General features: G+C 39.1%; 1 non-coding gene across 1 annotated transcript; it reads left to right on the top strand.

Moving 5' to 3' along the window:
* Nucleotides 1–6,269: 6,269 nt before the first annotated feature.
* Nucleotides 6,270–6,376, top strand: LOC117279539 (small nucleolar RNA R71). Its single transcript, XR_004509953.1, has one exon. It is a non-coding gene; the product is annotated as a small nucleolar RNA R71 (small nucleolar RNA).
* Nucleotides 6,377–16,023: the final 9,647 nt, after the last annotated feature.

Here is a 16,023-nt window from a genome sequence, read left to right on the forward strand (position 1 = left end):
GCGAGTTAAATATTGTGTCTAACCCTGACTTGAGGAAAATAGGAACATTAGATTATTTGCTAAGTGAAATTCATGTGAGCGGCGTATATGTGAGGTGACGAGTACTTATGCGCCGTCAATTTACCTATTTTCCATGTTTCTCTATTTTTCTTATACTGTCTCATTCCTATACCTAATTGCTACGTTTTATACTAGCGTTGTTCAATTTATCGTTCTTATTATGTTTACGGACTTTCTGGTGATAATTGAGTTTTTATTTCAAGTTGAGATTGATATTATGGAATCAAATATGGAAGTAAGGTTTGTACTTGTTATTCTATCTCCCTGCTATTATTTATGCATTGCATTATGGTAAGGGAGAGTGTTAATGCACGAAGGGTGATGTCGTACCCTATTGTGAGTGCTAATGCATTAAGGGTGATGCCGTGCCATATTGTAAGTGTTAATGCACAAAGGGTGATGCCGTGCCATATTGTGAGTGTTAATGCACGAAGGGTGATGCTGTGCCATGATATGAGAGTTAATGCACGAAGGGTGATATCGTGCCGTTTCTATTAATTTTATGGTGAGATTGAGAGTAAAAGCACAAAGGGTGATGCCGTGCATTTTTTCTTTACCGTATACACTATTCTTGTTGATTCTTGGTGTGTTGACTGCTCCTGTTATCATTCCGTTGTATTTCTTTATCTCATAATCCCCTCACCATGTTCCCCTCCCGATGTTTCCTGTTTAGTTCTTCATTTCTATTATTTGTATATAAACTGTTAAATTGTGCAGGTTGATTTGTAGGTGCCTTGCCTTAGCCTCGTCACTACTTCGTCGAGGTTAGGCTCGACACTTACCAATACATGGGGTCGGTTGTACTGATATTGCACTCTGCACTTTCTGTGCAGATTTTGATACCGGCTTGGGTTGATCGAGATTTTGCTATTGGTCCGCTGTCCGGAGACTCAAGGTAGATCTGTCAGCGTTCACAGACCTTGAAGTCCCCGTCTATTTTGGAGGCTTAAGGTCTCGAGAAGCTTCGTAATGTGTATTATGACTTGCGTATGTGGTCGAGGCTAGTTTTCTGATGATTCGTGATTTAATTGAATGAACAATTCCTTTTTTTGAAGCTTAAATGAAAAGAGTTGACTGAAATTTAATTTTTTATGTAAACGACTTAGGAATGGAATTTTTATGGTTTTAATAGCTTCGCATGATGATTTTGTACTTAGGCGTGCATTCGAATTTGGATTTGAAGGCCCGTGGGGTAATTTGAAGCTTTTCAGCGAAAGTTGAAAAATTAAAATTTTGGAAGGTTGAGAGTTTTGACCGAGAGTTGGTTTTGGTGATATTGGGGTCAGATTTTGATTTAGAGAGTTGGATTAGCTCTATTATGTCAATTGGAACTTGCATGCAAAATTTGGCATCATTCCGGGTTGATTTGATATGTTTCGGTGCGAGTTTTAGAAGTTAGAAGATTTGGAAATTTATAAGTTCGATTCATGGGCCGATTTGTAGTTTCGACAATGGTTGACGTGATTTAAGACCTCGAGCGGGTCCGTGATATGCTATAGACTAGTTGGTAATTTGGACGGGATCCCGAGGGGCCCGGGTGTGTTTCAGACAAGCTTCAAATCATTTTCTTGTTTTGGGGCAGGTCTGGATCTGGTGCTTTGCACCTGCGACATTTTGGAGCACAGGTGTGGCTCAGCTTCTACGTGAGCCTGGTCGCTTTTGCGATCATAGTGGCCTGGGAGGGAGGGAGCTTCTGCGGAGAATGGCACGCAGGTACGATGGCCGCTTTTGTGGCCCAGCCATCGCATATACGAAGTTGTTCGCACCTGCATTTCCTCAGGTGCTTCTGCCATGTTGATGGTGCGACTGTATTTGCTGCAGATGTGGATCCTGGCCTTGTAAGATGAGTTTGCAGATGTGAACTTTTACTCGCAAATGCGAGAGTGCATATGCGCTTCCTTGTCCGCAAATACGGAAGTTCTGGGCAGAATCATATAAGTCGAGGGTTTGGCCATTTTTTCATATTTTGAGTTGTAGACCTCGGTTTTGAGAGATTTTTCGTCGGTTTTTCAAGCAACTCATTGGGGTAAATGTTCTCTACCTGAATCTCGTTCTATTTTATGAATCCGTTGCTATTTTCATCATTTAATTAGTGAATTAAGTTGGAAATTTGGGAAAAATTTGTAGAAATCTTTCAAAATGTAAAATGATGATTTGAATGACGAATTGATAACGGAAATTGATAATTTTGGTATGGTTGAACTCGTTATCGAATGAGTGTTCGAATTTTATAATTTTGGTCGGGTTCCGAGATGTGGGCCTTGGTTTGACTTTTAGTTCTTGTTAAAGATTGAAGCTTTATTATCCGGAATTTATTTTCTACGAGTTTTATTTCTATATTGAAGTTATTTTGGTTAGATTTGAGCCGTCTGGAGGGTGATTCACTCAAGAAGGTCATTTTAGAGTAACGGTCTAGATTCTTTGAGGTAACTATCTTGCCAACTTTGTGTGGGGAGAACTACCCCTTAGGATGTGAGTCTTTGGTGAAATTTGCACAGGCACGCCGCACGGGGTGACGCGCCATGCGGGGCATTAGTGGAGAAATCCAGAGAGCTAGTTTTGACAAACAACAGAGATTTGCACAGCCGCGGCGCCCCACACGCTGCGGTAGTGAGGATTTCTCAGAGTACGATTTTTTCTTGCGTTTTGACGTCCAGACTTGGTCCTTGACCCCCGAACACGAACCTGACTTAATCCCTTGGGCTTTTACTCAGACTTCAAAGCTCCAAATAGCTCGAATTCATTCCATAACATCTACATCACTCGAAATCACTCCTACAAGGCATAAAACACACAATAAGTGCAAAACATTATCAATTAAAGCTCAAACATGAATAAAGTGCAGTGAACTAGAGTGCAATAAGTGACTAAAACACGTAATTATAGCCTACCATCAACACCTACACTTAAATCATTGCTCATCCTCGAGCAATCAAACTACACTTCATATAGACACGTCCTTTTTAAATAACTCTAATAACTCATTATACCAAGAATATTTAAAACATATTAAGTACAATACCGTAACATCCTAGCCTCAAGTTTTGACTCACAAGCACCACACATTATTTATACCCCACTCACTTACTTTAACACAGAGGTCAACGACATTACCTTTCTTTCATAAATCAAGTGCCCTCACACAACAATAGAGAGTAGTTCCACACACAATAAAATTTAAGAATAATTAGAAACTCAAGATAGAAAGAATTCACTCACTCTCAAAAATAACACTCATATGCCACAAAAGACGTACCATAATCTTGCCCGTAGTGTACTACTCTACTAATTGAGCTCATTCAGTCAAGGATCACGTAGAACTTTAATTGGTTGTAATGTAGGCTGCGGGATGGGTAGGATATATGTAGATATTAGAGTGACTACACCTCCCTAAATACTTTTAATACATACAATTAGCCATTCAAAACCCCACACTTATGTCAAACCAAAACTCCACCTTCACATCAATATACATTAACTCCCTACTTCTTTAAGCACAATTACATCAAGTTACCACTATCAAGGAACATTTTTCACAATCATACACTTATTTTTTCTTTTTCTATTCAAGTGGCTCTTACTTTTTCAAAATAGTGCACCTTCTTCCTTATTTCAATAGTTCCACTCAAAAGTCAAATCAACCACCCCATACTTCACCTTTTTCAAAGTTCGTAATAAATTCAAGTGCTCACGAGAGGTAATAGTTTAAATAGATGGTCAATTTAAATAAATGGGGAAGGCTTGTAATGTAGTTGCCAAAGAAACAAGATTACAAGCTCAACGAGGTTAACTACAATACATAACAAGTTGGTGGGTAAAATATATAGCTGGCTCAATAAAGAAACGCTTAAATCACTTCCAAAACTGAAAAATAACTATTTCACTTTGCAAACACACGGGGCAAGTTCTAAACATCAAATGCAATGCACAGAATAACACAAAACCTCACACACACATAGCACATAACTCACTCAGGATTAGACTATCAAGACACTCTAGTCAAAGCAGTTAAGCAAAGTTAAGATCATACACATTAAGGAACTTATACAAGAGTTAAAAACTGAGCCTAAGCGTTACAACTAAAGCACTTACTATTCTCAAGGCATAATAAAGTCAAGAGATATTGCGTTTAATTCAAATCACAGCATAGGGTTTCCTACTCCTAACAAAAATAAACTAACTACACCCGGTTCAAACAAAAACCTTGAAAAAGAATCGTGACACATAGAAAAACCAAGGGGGAATTATTACACTACCTAACAAAAGAAAATCTTTTTGTCTTTTTCTCTCTCTAACTACTAAAACTAACACAAAAAGGAAACTAATATACATACAAACATACATACAACATATCCCCCACCCCACACTTTAAGTTGTGGCATGTCCCCATGACACACAATTAAAAAGCATAAGGTAAAGAAAACTTCCCTGAATGTCTAGTCGGGGTCTGAGTCAAAGTCGGGCTCCATTCCTCGCGCCCGAACCAGTGTATACATCCATGCATATAACTTCTTCTTAGCCTTCTTGGGGTACACCCCACACTTATCTTTCTCGCTCACCACAACCTTCTCTTTTGAGGCCTTCACTTTTTACTCAACACTTGCAACTGGTTTGTCCTTTTGCACCCCTTTTTCTACATTCTTATCAAAAGTCACCGTCTCCTCACCCACTCTAAGCATGAGTTTCCTCTCGTGTATATCCAATATGGCTCTACCCATTGCTAAGAATGGTCTTCCTAGGATGAGGGGGGCCTCCTTGTTCTCCTCCATATTCACCACTATAAAGTCTACAGGAAATACGAACATATCCACCCGAACTAACACATCTTCCACTATCCCCTCGGGTATTAGAGTCGTTTGGTCGGCCAACAGCAAAGATATTGGCACTGACCTTATCTCTCCAATCTCCTTCTCTCGTTTACTGTAAGTAGATAGAGGTATTAAGTTAATTGAGGTACCAGAATTACATAAAGACTTATCAAAATTTATAGTTCCTATTGAAAAAGGTATAGTAAAACTCTCTGGATCTCCACATTTTTGTGGGAGTTTGTTTTGCACAATATAGCATTGCAATGCTCTGTGAGCTTCACCACTGAGGTCTCCACGATTTTTCTCTTATTTGTAAGGATCTCCTTCATGAATTTGGCATAAGCAAGCATTTGTGAGAGCACTTTTGTCAATGGCAAATTTACATGAACCTATTTTAGCACATCCAGAAATCTCCCAAACTGCTTGTCCAGCTATTCTCTATATACCTTTTGAGGGGAAGGTAAAGCAAGCATATGCTCGCTCTCATCATGTTCCTCCCTTCTCGAAGTTTCCCCCTTCTTCTTTTTCTCAGTTTTCATCAGGCCTTTTTTTTTTAAATCAACATCACTGTTCAACTGATCCCCACTTCCTTTTTCAAGTATCACATCTTTTTGGATCGGGGTGGGATCTTTCAATACTTACCCACTTCTCAGAGTTACATCATTCACTGTTTCTTTGGGATTTCTCTCAGTATCAATGGGGAGAGTTCCTGGAGCCCTCTCAGATAATATTGTTGCAATCTGTCCCACTTGTCTCTCCAGATTTTGAAAACCAGTGCCCAATTCTTTGATATTTGCTCCATGGGCGTCCAGCCTCTTATCTGTCTTGATAATGAAAGCCTTCATTAGATCCCCTAGACCAGGATGAATGGGCTGTTGAGGATAAAATTGATGGCTCTGCTAATTTTGGTATGCTGGAGATCCTTGTCCCTGCAGTCTAGAGTTATTTTGTTGCCAAGCATTCGCAGTACCTCCAGGTGAACTCCATGAAAAATCGGGGTGCCTCTGACCCATTACATTAAAATTATAGTTCCACACAGTATATACTTCCTCAGTTGAGGCGTGATCCTCATGAGTAGGGTGTCCTCTTCCACATATATCACAAGCTACGCGAGGCTCATTTTGTATCGAGGCTAAGGTCAGCTTTCGTATTTCTTTAGCCATAGCATCAAGATTTACCTGTACAAATGTATTAGCATCAACTTGGTGAACACCAGTTGATCTTCTTCTTTCAGCACTCTTAGAGGGCCACTGATTTGCATCTTCAAATAACTCATCAAGAATTGTGACTATCTCCTCCGGAGTCTTCTTCATCAACGGGCCTCCAGCTGCATTGCTCGATGTTCTACGTGAGGCCGGTGTCAATCCATCCCAAAAGTCCTGGAGTTACATCCAGAGTTCAATTCCACTATGTTGACACTTTCGAACAATCTCCTTAAACCTCTCCCATGCTTCAAAAATAGTTTTAGTATCTTTCTGGCAGAAGTTATGGATTTCTCTTATAAACTTGCCCGTCTTAGCCGAGGAGAAATATTTATCAAGGAATTTTCTGGTCATCTCCTCATAAGTTCTAATTGATCTCGTGGGAAAGCTTCGAAGCTACTGTTTTGCATCATTTGTAAGAGAAAAGCGAAATGCCCTTAAGTACAATGTATCTTGTGACACACCATTGTATTGAAAGATGTTCAAAATTTCCTCGAAATCCATTAGATGTGTGTTTGGATCTTCGTTTGGCTTCCATCTAAAGACACAACAATTCTGAAGGGTTTGAAGCAACCCTTGCTTCAACTCAAAATTGTTTGCTGCAATTGGAGGTGGTCTAACACCTGACAATCCTTGATTATAGATCGGTCTAGCATAATCGCCAAGTGGTCTCCAGGCCCGGGAGCTATATTTTCAAACTGGTCTGCAACCAAAGGTTGATTTTGAGAAATTATTCGACCCATCTCTTCTTCATAGATAATCTGCGCATCTCTAATAGCTATTTCCTCAGCATCTCGTGCAGCGTGTTCTTTTTGTTGGGTTGCTTCTCTCGCAGCCAAACCTACATTATCCTCACTGTTTCCAACCATAAGTTCTTTGGTTGAGGATTGCCCAACCTTTTTTGATGTCTTAGTGAGATTTCTCTCATTCCTCAACTGTCGCAATTGTTTTTCTATCTCCGGCTCGTACGGTAGCACTTCTTTACTAGAAGCTCGAGTCATGCACCTATCTAAACCTGTAACCTGCGCATAGTCAAAGAACACCAACCGTAAAAAGAGAAAAATAAAATTAGATAAAAAGAAAAAATTCCTGAATTAGCACTACTAACTATTTCAAACACTATTGATTGCCAGTCCCCAGCAACAACGCCAAAATTTAAAGAGCTCAGAACACACACCTAAATTATGCTCGCTAATCAAATATAGTATAGTATAATATCGTATCCACAGGGATTGGATTTAAATAATATTCTCATAATTTCTAGCTTGATCGCTATCAAAGAGAATCAACAGTTGAGGTTTATATGATTTCTAACTAAAATTAACTAAGAATCTAAAGCTATTGACTAATGACAATCACAACAAAGGTAAGCAAGGAAGTTATTAATGGGAGAAAATAGGGTTTTGATAGGATAAGTGCAAGATAATTGTTTGGGACCTAACTCTAGGTAATTTACTTCTAATGTTCAAGTGAGTCTCTCGAATTCACTCAATTATTAGTTCAAACATTTGGTAAAAACTCCTCTCTCGATTAAATCTCAATCTCGCAAGATGAACCAATTTAAGCACGTGAAGATATGCAAGAATGCGTGGTGGATTGGTCTGTAGGAGAACCTCTCTCGATTATCCTCCTAACTAGGTTAAATATATAATTCAACTAGCCACTTTCGATTACTAAGAAGAATTAATGAACTCAACCAACAATATAATGCAAAGATATCACAAGTTATGCATCTCTCGATTACATGAACAAGTGAATATAGATGCAACAGTTAAATCATCCAAAAATGCTTCAATACACAAAACTGGAGTTATAATACACAAACAATCATCAATACACCAAATCCTTCAAACCTTAAAGGAAACTACTCCATAGATATGGAGTAATTCATCATAAATAAAGTTAACGTATATGAAAACATAAATTCAATCCAAACTCGTGTCTTGAGTGAGGAAGGAATGATGAAATCCTTGTGCTCGTGTTCTTCCAACTCCTTCTTCTCCTCCTTAGGTCGAATATGTGTCAAAAGTCTAGAAAATAATATTTTTTTCATGTATTTATACTAAGTAGGGTCGGGTCCAAATGAAATCACCTTTTCCTAGCCAAAATTGGATTTTCACTCTGTAAATATTACACAGGCGTGCCGCACGGGGCGACGCGCCATGCGGGGCATTAGTGGGGAAATCCAGGGAGCTAGTTCTGACAAACATCAGAGATTTGCACAGCCGCGGCGCCTACGCACCGCGGTAGTGAGGATTTCTTAGAGTACTGATTTTTCTTGCGTTATGACGTCCAGACTTGGTTCTCGACCCCCGAACACGATCCCGACTTAATCCCTTGGGCTTTTACTCAGACTTCAAAGCTTTAAATAGCTCGAATTCATTCCATAACATCTACATCACTCGAAATCACTCCTACAAGGTATAAAACACACAATAAGTGCAAAACACTATCAATTAAAGTTCAAACATGAATAAAGTGCAATGAACTAGAGTACAATAAGTGACTAAAATACGTAATTATAGCATACCATTAGCAGTCGTTACAGAGAATATATGCATTTATAGCCAATCATTATGCAGCCATCAATAACGGCTTTATTTACATTCAAGAGGAGCTTGATTTGGGGATCTTTTCTCACTAAATAAAGCTATAAATAGGGGAATTAGCATTATTGGCAGACACGAAACATTCTGTATGAAAAAGCTATAATTTTCTTTCATTCTATAGAATTGCTTTTTTTATTTAATTCTTAATTTTGTTCTTGCCACTGCTATCAGAGAAGCTAAACACTTAACCATGCATGTATTTTCTTTAATTCTATTTCATAATCTTATTTCTGTTCTTATCCATTTCAGATTTTTGGGTCAAATAGATTTACTTGCCTAAAAACCACGTTACAAATTCAGCTATACTGTTTTGCGGGTAAACAGTTTGGCACCCACCGTGGGGTATAGATAATCGTGTAATTATTTTGATCCATTCATCTGTTACTAAGAAATTTTGATTCCTTTCTTAGCAAAAGAAAAATCAGGTATGGTATCTAACTATGTCAACAATGTCTACAATGTTAGAGCACACAATGAACGTGAAGAATTGTTTCAATGTGATGATTTGACCACTGAAACCCGCAATGAAGGAGATGAAACAACTCTAGTTCGCGAAGGTCAGAATCTTGACATGTGAGGAGTCCAACTCCTGATGATGCGGATGATGAACACATTGTTGAAATAGTCAAACTCTTGATAGAGTAGCAAATGTCAATTATGGATCACCTCTCAAGGAAAGATCAAGTGATGGCGGAGTTGAAACAAGCGTTATCAGGTGCTTCCAATAATGCCAATGGAAGAGTCCCGATTCCTTCCAGTATTCCTGTAAATCAAATAGTTCAAAGAACCGGTAACAACGCTCCAAGGGAGAAGTTTGGTTTTGATGAGGCGAGAGGCACCGAAAGTGATTTTGGAAATGACAACAACATAAATGAACCATTCAAATTTGAACTCATGAGATTCATGTGAGAAATGAATAGGCAAATGGACCAAAATGCTAAAGAGTTCCATGCTCGGATGGATCATATCCCTGGAGCACAGACTGGTGTTGAAGGGACTGAATTCCAAGAAGTATACGCAGTTGCCATTTAAACTGAGTGCAACTCCGGAGTTGATCCTAAAGAGGTTTAAGATGCCAGATATACCTAAATATGATTGAACTTCGGATCCAAAGGAACACATAACGACTTACACTATAACAATAAAGGGAAATGACTTGGCCCAACATGAGATTGAATTTGTTTTGTTGAAGAAGTTTGGCGAAACACTGGCGAAGGGTGCCTTAGCATGGTATTCTCTCTTACTTGAGAATTCTATTAATTCTTTTGAAATGCTTGAAGATTAGTTTATCCAAGCTCATGCTTGAGAAAGAAAGGTTCAGGCAAGGAAGACGAATATATTCAGAATATCCTAAGGAGAATCTGAACTGTTACGAGAGTTCGTGATCCGGTTTCAGAAGGAAAAGATATTGTTACCAGCAATACTGGATGAGTGTGAAGCAGAGTCATTTACAAAGGGTCTCAACCTGTTGAGCTCTGATGCCTCCCAAATATTTAAGGTAAATTTCCTAGAATTTCAGGCAACTATATGAGCAGATATTCACAATCCCTACGAGTCAAAGATAAGAATATAAGATGATCATCTCAGTTCCTTGGTGTCTTCCAAAGGACGAAATCATGATCGGAATCAAGACAAATTTAAAAATAATTTTGATGCAGATCGGAGGTCCTCTAGAAGTTGTCTTCAACCTTACGAGAGGGCCGATGGACGTGGAAATAAAGGTTTTTAGTCATTGGATAGGTTCGCTTCCGATAGAAGGGCGGATTGAGTTCGAAGTAGCAGATCCTTATAGGATAAAGAGACGTCGGGTCCTGAGATTCAACATATCCCGGATTATCCGACTACAATTTTAACATCATCTTGGTAGAATTGGTGTCGGCTATGAGGAATATTAAAGAGGCTAGATTCCCGAAACCAATCTGATCGGATCCTAGCCAAAGGGATCCTAATCTGTGATGTGAGTTCCATGGAACTCACGGCTATAGGACTTGGGATTGCCAACACCTTCGTGAAGAAGTAGCAACATTATTGAAGAATGGTCACCTCGGAGAATGTTTGAGTGACAGCGCCAAGAACAACTATGGAGAAATCGAAATGTTGCAGAACCATCAATACCAGCTACAGGGTCACCTTGGATGACGATAAACATGATCTTCGGAGGGGACAAAGTAAATGAGGTGACATTTTCGACTACAAAAAAGACGAAGATATCGGTGACTCGTGGCAAGAGGATCCGAGAGATCTCAGAAGATGACATCACCTTCATAGAAGAAGATGCTGATGAACTTCTTCTACCACACAACAACGCTTTGGTAATTTCTCTTAATATTTTAGATTTCAAAATTAAACATGTGTTGGTGGATCCAGGAAGCTCAGCCAACATCTTACAATAGAGAGTTTTGGAACAAGCTAAGCTGACCGAAAACATAATTTTGGCAACAACGCTTTTGGCGAGTTCAACTTAACAAGTGTCACAACCCGAGGAGAAATTTTTATGCCACACATGCCGAAGGAGTAACGAAGACCACCTTGTTCGAAGCGGTAGATGGCGACATGGGTTATAATTTAATCCTTAGGAGGCCATAGATACACGAAATGAAGGTTGTGACTTCAACATATCATCAACTGTTAAAATTTCCGACACCAAAAAGGATCAAGCATATCAGAGGAGATCAACCGGTTGCAAGGGAGATGAACGCAGTAACCGTTTTCAGTAGCAAGTGCAAAGAAATGAGCAAATAGCAATTACAGGAACCAGTGTCTTCTTCCATTTCTATTGATGATGATAAAAATAAGAAGTCATCGAAATTATATCAGGTACCGAGGTCTTTTTAGGTACCAGAAGAGATGGATGCGACCAAATCAATATCAGAAGAGCTCGAACAAGTGGCTTTGTTCGAAGAATTACTGGAAAGAAAATTGCACTTAGGAAGGGGATTAAGTCCTGAACTCAGGTTGGAAATTATGAATTTTTTTAAATCTAACATAGATTGTTTTGCATGGTCGCATTCAGATATGACATGTATTCTATTGGAGGTGGCGATCCACAAGCTAAGTCTGGATCCTAACTTCCGTCTAGTAAGGCAGAAGAAACGATTGATACCAGAGGTCAGAAACAGGTTTGTTAAGGAAGAGGTAACCCAGTTACTTAATATAGATTCAATTCGAGAGGTAAATTATCCCGATTGGCTAGCTAACATATTGGTAGTGCCTAAAAAGAATAATAAATTTAGAATGTATGTAGATTATAAAGATTTAAGTAAGGCATGTCCTAAAGATACTTTCCCATTGCCAAACATAGATCAAATGATTAATGCTACGGCCAGACATGAGTTAATGAGTTTTCTCTACACTTATTTCGGGTATAATTAAATTAAGATGGATCCGGAAGATCAAGAGAAGACTTCTTTTATCATAAATTTTGGCACATACTGCTATAATGTGATGCCTTTTGGGCTTAAAAATGTCAGAGCCACTTATCATAGGCTTGTTAATAAAATGTTTGAAAAACACATAGGTAAGACCATGGAAGTTTATATTGACGACTTGGTAGTTAAGTCTTTTAATGCAGGAGATCATCTGAAACATCTCCAGGAGACGTTTGACATTCTGAGGAAGTACACATGAAGCTCAACCCAGAGAAGTATGCCTCCAGAGTTGGTTGCGGTAAATTCTTGGGTTTTTGGTCTCTCAGAGAGGAATCGAAGTAAACCCCAATAAAATCAAAGCCATTGAGGATATCCCGGACCAGCTAACAAGTGTGAAGGAAACACAGAGGTTGACCGGCAGATTGGCGGCTCTAAGCAGGTTCATCTAGAGGTCTTTGAAGAAGTGCCATCACTTTTTTTCACTTTTGAAAAAGAAGAAAGATTTCGTATGGACTCCAGAATGCCAACATGCATTGAAAGACCTTAAAAGGTACATGTCTAGCCCTATATTGTTATCAAAGCTGGAAGAAGGTGAGCAACTGTTGATTTATCTGGCGGTCTCGAAAGTAGCGGTAAGTGCTATTTTGATCCAAGAAGAAGAAGGTATGTAATTTACCGTTTAATATGTTAGTAAAATATTATCGGGAGAGGAGACACGATATCCGCACCTTGAAAAGTTGGCCTTAACTCTCGTGGTTGCCTCTCGAAAGCTTAGGCCTTATTTTCAATGTCTTCCAATAATAGTTGTGATAAACTTTCCCTAGAGGAATGTCCTTCATAAGTCTGAGTTGTCGGGTCGTTTAGCTAAATGAGCAGTCGAAGTTAGTGAATTCGATATTGAATACAATCACAAGACTGCAATCAACTCACAGGTTTTGGCCAACTTTAGTTCGAGATTAATGCCTTTAGCTGCTAAAGAAGCAATGTTGGTATAGGAAATGATATCGGGAGTTTGGACTTTGTTTATGGATGGGGCTTCCAACATAAAAGGGTCCGGTCTTGGGGTAGTATTAATCACTCCTTCAAGGAAAATCCAGAGCTGGCTACTATTGGCCCCAAATGGAGCAAGACGTAATGACATTTGTACAAAAATATAAATGCTATGCACAGTTAGTACATCGACCGCAGAACTTTTGCATTCGTTGGTGTCACCATAGCCATTCATGAAATAGGGGATGGACATAGTTGGTCCCTTACCACAAGGACCCGGTAAGGTAAAATTTCTTTTGGTTTTAATTCATTATTTTATTAAATGGGTTAAAGCAGGTGCATATCAAAAGATAGTAGAACGAGAAGATATTGATTTCATATGGGACCACATCGTCTGCCGATATAAAATACCAAAAGAAATTGCTTGTGACAACGGGCCACAATTTATAGGTTCCAAAGTTGCAAAGTTTTTGGAAGGATTAAAGACCAATGGATTACATATTCACCATACCACCCGAGTGCTAATGGACACGCGGAGTCAACGAATAAGGTAATTATTCAAAACCTTAAAAAAAATTAGAAGATGCTAAAGGCAAGTAGCTAGATGAGCTACCGAGTGTGTTGTGGGCATATCAAACCACGACGAAGTCGAGCACGGGTGAAACACCCTTTTCACTTATATACAATTCGGAGGTTTTCATACTGGTGGAAGTGGGGGAACCGGCCTTAAGAAGTTCCCGAGCAAACGAAGAAACGAACAATGAAGCGTTGCCGAAGAAGCAACAAGATCTCGCATATGTGAGGATGGTGGCACAAAAGCAAAGGATGGAAAAATATTACAACAGCAGAGCAAATCTCTGATATTTCAAAGTTAGGGATTTGGTTCTGAGAAACGTTTCTCAAAGCACTCGCAAAGTTAACATCGAGAAGTTAGGACCAATATGGGAAGGACTTACCGAGTTTCGGCTATAACCGGTAAGTTTCATATGAATTGGAAAATCAAGATGGAGTTAAATTGCCAAGCAATTGGAACGTGACTCACCTCAAAAGATATTATTGCTAAAGAACCTTGCTGGTACTGAAAGTAGGCGCTGCACTCTTTTTCTCTTTAACTAGTTTTTGTCCCAATTAGATTTTTCTGGTAAGGTTTTTAATGAAGTAGCAATGTAAAACATACTACGAAGGAAGGGTCATTGGTAAATGCAAGACTTCCAGTGTTCGAATTTTCATACTTACAATCCGAACACTGGGGGGGGGGGGAATAATACATGACAAGGCACTAAAAGTGTTACGAAGACCGGGGACTGTTAGAATCGAGATCAATATCTTATCAGGACCGGGGACTGCATGATCAGTCTCGTAGAAATAAGTTGTACAAGTTTGCCACATATATTGGTAACTTTATTTACTTAAAAAAAAGAATATTTATGTAAATGTACTTACAAATATAGAGGGAATAAATCAAAGTCCTTTTATTTTTATCTTATTTTTTGTCTGAATGATAAGTTAATTTATTTTATCATTTGAAAGTTAACAAAAATGTCAAATTCTTGTGCCAGAATGAATAGAAGACGTCCTCTTCAAGAGAACTGTAAACATAAGGGCCTTCTCTTATGAAACCCACATAGTCAAAAGGTAGATTTCAGAAGTGTTTATGTTCAGAATCAAAAGCTATCGGATGTGAAAAGATTTCCAAAGCTTTGTCAGCTAAATGAAAAAGAATATTCCTTGCACAACACTTAAGCAAAGAATTTCTTTTATTAATTAAAATGCCAAACTTAGTAAATAAGATTTGGCATGATTACAAAAAGTAAAGAAAAAATATATACATTAGTTTTTGCTGCCAGAACCCGAAGGGAGAGAAGAGTCTTCATTTTCTCTATTGGGAGAAAGTTATTTCGCTTACGGATCGAGGCCTTTATCTTCTTCAGTTGCTCCTTCGATTCCCGAATACTCAGAATTAGTATTCGAAGAGTCAGAAGCAACGGGCCGAGTAGGGAGGTTCTCATGAGCAGTTTTCTCCAGCTCCCGAGCCTTGGCAATACATTCGTCAATGTTTGCAATTCCTTCTTTGGCCTCCTCCAAAGTCTTCCTCTTTGTACGGTATATGGCGTAAGTCTTCTCGAAGTGGAGAGAATCTTCATGATCTTGGAGTTTAGCTCGGAGTGTTTTAATATTCGCTTGAAGCTTTTCATTTTCAGCTTTAACAATGCTGATTCTGGAATCAAGATTAATGTTTGTTGCGGCATGAATTTGATTATACTCTATGACACTTTTGAGCCTTTCCTCCATCTTTGCTCTTTGATCCTCGGGAGCATTGGCCTCCTCAGTTTTGGAACATAAGTTAGCTTTTAAGTGATTAACCTGCTCCTTAAAGGCAGACTCGCACTCAGTAGCAGCAATCACAGTGTCGTGCAGTTCAACCCACTTAGTCTTTGCTTCCTTAAGGTTTTTATGTAGCTTGGCAGCTTCCTGGCCGTGGGTCATTCTATCTTGCTCGGATTGCCGCAACCGAGTCTTGAGATCATCTATTTGAGCAAATTTTGCCTCCAACATCGGGAAGCGCTCAACAAGTTGATTTTGTTTGGGTAAAAGCTGATCTCGTTCCGAAGTAAGCTCTTGCTTGTCCAGAATGAGCGTTTGCAAGTCCTCAAAAGCAAAACGGTTAGCCTAAAAAAAGTTAGAACTAAGGTTGTTAGTGCAAAGTATAAATTGAAAGTAGATAGAAGAAAGATAGATTGATACCTACATCGAACACTGCATGCTATTGTTTGTCAGACACTCCGCTTCAGATAATTGGCAAGCTCCACCGGCTTGGAAAGTATATTGCACTCATTCAAAATCGAAAGGATGATACTTCATTTTCTATGAGGGTCTTGAGTGGGTGCCGAGTAAGTATTTCCCAAATTTCCTTGGTCGGCCGACCGTGGAGAAGGGGCATTTTCTATTTGTTTAGCTAGTGCCGGTGGAGAAGAAGCAACTGGTG

This window comes from Nicotiana tomentosiformis, chromosome 3 (assembly GCF_000390325.3).
Source record: "Nicotiana tomentosiformis chromosome 3, ASM39032v3, whole genome shotgun sequence".
Taxonomy (NCBI): domain Eukaryota; kingdom Viridiplantae; phylum Streptophyta; class Magnoliopsida; order Solanales; family Solanaceae; genus Nicotiana; species Nicotiana tomentosiformis.